At 38.9% G+C, this 3,813-nt stretch overlaps 1 pseudogene; it reads right to left on the bottom strand.

The window, feature by feature from the left end:
- Window positions 1–504: 504 nt before the first annotated feature.
- LOC113918115 lies at window positions 505–1,049 on the bottom strand (annotated as a pseudogene).
- Between the last annotated feature and the right edge of the window lie 2,764 nt (window positions 1,050–3,813).

Here is a 3,813-nt window from a genome sequence, read left to right as displayed (position 1 = left end):
CCTTCTCTCTAAAAATTCTGTTTGCGGGCGCCTGGGTGGCTCAGTTGGTTAAGCGACTGCCTTCGGCTCAGGTCATGATCCTGGAGTCCCGGGATCGAGGCCCGCATCGGGCTCCCTGCTCAGCAGGGAGTCTGCTTCTCCCTCTGACCCTCTTCCCTCTCATGCTCTCTATCTCTCATTCTCTCTCTCTCTCTCTCAAATAAATAAATAAAATCTTAAAAAAAAAAAAAAGATTTAAAAAAAAAAATAAATAAAAATAAAAAAAAAAAATAAAAATTCTGTTTGCCAGGAATTGAAAATTTGTCAGGTCTGCAGCAGAGGAAGCCAGCCATATTCAGTTAGAGGCCTAAGAAATAAGGTACACCAACAACATAATCAATGAATAATGTCTAGACTCTCATAGGTCTGTCTTCTAAGTTGTATACGCTCTGTGTCAGATTGCTGCTTTTTTTTTTAATATTTTACTAAAAAGTTTTTATTGGTCTTTTGGGTAGAAGTGGGAATTTATTTTCCAGGAAGCATGATCCCATCATGCTTCTGCAGGAACCAGTGCATGGCCTCTTCCTTGCTGATTCTGTTTCTGTGTTTAGACACAATGCAGGCTGTCCTCTGCTTTTTGTCTGTGATGGTGAAACCTGGCCTACCCAAAACCACATAGAAATCTAGGCTGTAGATACCAATGCTTGGGTCATATTTGATCTGCAGATTGATGTGCTCCCGATCTCCAAATGATAGATTCTAGTATTGCAGAAGTTGTTTCTGTTAACTCAAACACAGGCACCTTTAGACCTTTCTCCAGGATTTCCTCTGCCTTGACCCCATGGAATGTACAGTGGACAGCAAGCTTTTCATTTCTACTTGATGCCAAAGGATCTGATGCTTTATCTGGCTTTGGAGAACACAGGGGTCTAGCCTGTGAGCTGTCCCAGCACCTTGGCTGCCAGAGTCAGTCTGTCTCCACTCTCCCCCAACCCACAGATGCTGAGGTAGAGCTTGTGGTTGGGAAGTTCCCACATAGGGTTCTCCTTTCCACCTTGATCCTGTGCCATGATGGAGAACAGGAAGAGCCAGATTACTGCTGTGTATTCAAACTATGGTTCTAATTCTTGCACTTATCTTTAAAAATGGTATCATATCACCAAAGACACTTGAGAATTAAATGGCCCTTTGGGAATCTTCCAATATGAACAAAATATTCATTTGAGAACCACCAATAAGGAAGGAGAAGGGGTGTAAAATTCCAAACATCCAATGATCTGCATTTTTATGTGAAAATTCTTAAAGAAATTCAGATTCCGGATTGTTTCAATAAATATGTATTATAAAATTATAAATATACAAAGTTTTATATCCCTCTACACTACCCAAATCACAACTTGAAGAACACAATGGTCTGTATTAGTGGCTAACATTCCATAACACTCTTTATAACCCATTTTCTTTTCATTTTCTCAGAGCAGAAACATCTACAGCTTAATTGCTTAAAGTTGATCTTTCTTTGAAACAGGCAAGAGGCTCATGGTTGATTTTAAGCCCTGGCCTCATTCTCTGCTGAAAACTATTATCTAAGAATTTTTTAAATTCTGAAAATATATAATTCAGCACTTCCAAATCTGTAACAATTAGTTCATATCCTAATAACAATCTCAGATTTTTTTGAAAAAGGTGTACAAAGATAGAGTGGGAAGACTCTGAGGGTGATTTATAAGACTACAAATTGCATAGAACACCGGGCAGATTTGAATAATCTGATGTTGGACATCTTTTGAAGTCTTTACCCAGAGTCACTTTCTATAAAAATAGATTGAACTCTAAGTCAATCCTTCAGGTAAGAAAAAAAAAATTAATTCACTGGAAACTTCTGGAATAAGTTAACAACACTACACAGCATTTAGGAGTAGATTTTGAAGCAGATGTGATATTGTCTTTCTTTTCACTTTTTATGATCAGCCTTAAGCCACAACTAAATGGATTTAATCTGCAGGCTAAAACTAGACTGGTAAATGGCCCAATTGCCAGATCCCTAACTTCTCATTTGACGTTTTAAAAGAGCCCTAGAACAAAACAGACCCCATTCATTAAGCCTCTGAGGAGGGAACATTCTGATAAAGACACCTCAGGATACTGTAAGCAACAAGGACATTAGATAAATAGTCGTGCTGTGGTGACTAAGAATCTTGCGGACTAAAATAAAGTTGGTGACCAATAAAACTACTCCAAGAAGATACTGAGAACTTTATTTCTTATTTTTCTTTACTGTCACCCAGATTCCCTTGCTATGAGCTATTTTAATAAATCAGTGAATGAGGAACCAACCTAGAAATGACTTTTTAGACAGTAACATCACAACATGCCAGGCAATCAAAAATCTAGTACCTCTTCTCGTTCTGGAAAATATGGAGTAGATGCATTTACTTCTATCTCTTCAATCAAGTAAAGCTAAAACCCCTGGATGTTATATACAAAACCAGTAAGAAGAGACTGTTAAGGGCAAGAAGAAGAAGGCAGATTGACTAGAAAGTCTGAAATGTGAGGAACAACACACTGGTGAATCTGTTGTGTTTTTTTTTGACTCCTATATATTTCTGACTGCTGAAGAAGCCCACAACTATAAGTTTCAATTGGCACCAAAAAAAAAAAAAAAAATTCAGGAAAAGTTTGTTCTCTCCTGCCAAAGAATCAGATAAGCAGCAGCCCAGAAATACAGAAAAATGTTATAATTAACACCTACTCCAACAAAAACATTGAGAAACACACACACACACACAAAAGGAAGGTGGAGTGAAGAGTCTAGACTTCACTTTCACTCATAGTAATGAGGAACCTTCCTCTTCCCCACCGAGGTGATGTCAGTGCAGGCTGAGAGGATAGCCCAATTTACCAATGCCCAGTGGTGACTGATATTTTTCCCAGTAATTGTTCAGTGTATTTGCATTTTATATTGCTTACCTAATATTTTTCCAATGTCCCCTGTTTCACTTCTAATATTTATTTATATCATATATGTATATAATATATATATTTTGCCAGAAGTTTGCTTTATGTTGAATCATTTTCTAGAAACAGCTTTGACTATTTTGATCTTCTCTATGTAATTATTTTGTTTTCCACATTCACTCATATTTTGTCTTATACATACTTAATAGTTTTTAGATTTGTAAACATTTTACTCTGACTTAATGAACTGAATTAAGCATTAGTTAGGAATATGTTTAGAGATAATAGTAAAAGCCATATAATAAGCCATATGATAACTAAACAGGACTTCAGTTTTCTCTTATTCTCAGAAAGACTGGAGATAGAAGAGATTATGTAAGCAAGATGGCAACGTAGATTGGTTCCAACCTCAGTCTCTCTCACAAGCAGAGCAACTAGCAACTATTCATAGACAAGATGCCATTTTGAAAATCCCAGAACCCAGGGATGGGGATGAAACATCCTCCTGGACCACAAAGACTGAGAAGGACCAGATTAGAAGGTTAAGAGGAGCAGAGCAGCTATACTTGGACCATATCACCCCTCCCCCAGGCTGGCAGAGTACTGCACTGAGAGGCCCTCCCCCACCCCAGCCTATGGTTTCTCCAGTGCGTAAAGAGAGCCCAAGGTGGATATGTAGGCCCCCAGCATTGTGGGATTCTTCCTGGGAAACCACTTGGGTCTTGCCTCATGGTGATCACCGGGGAAATCTGGGACTAGCCCATGGGAGATCAGTTAGAGATGGAGAAGGTGGTGGAGCTCACAGCAATCAGTGCCCAGATCTTGGAGGACCAAGTTCCTGCTTGCAGCTGTGTCCAAGCAGAGACCCTCGCCAGA

Source organism: Zalophus californianus, chromosome 1 (genome assembly GCF_009762305.2).
Source record: "Zalophus californianus isolate mZalCal1 chromosome 1, mZalCal1.pri.v2, whole genome shotgun sequence".
Lineage (NCBI taxonomy): Eukaryota > Metazoa > Chordata > Mammalia > Carnivora > Otariidae > Zalophus > Zalophus californianus.
Note: the sequence above shows the minus strand (reverse complement) of the source record. Positions and strands in the feature narration are given on the sequence as shown.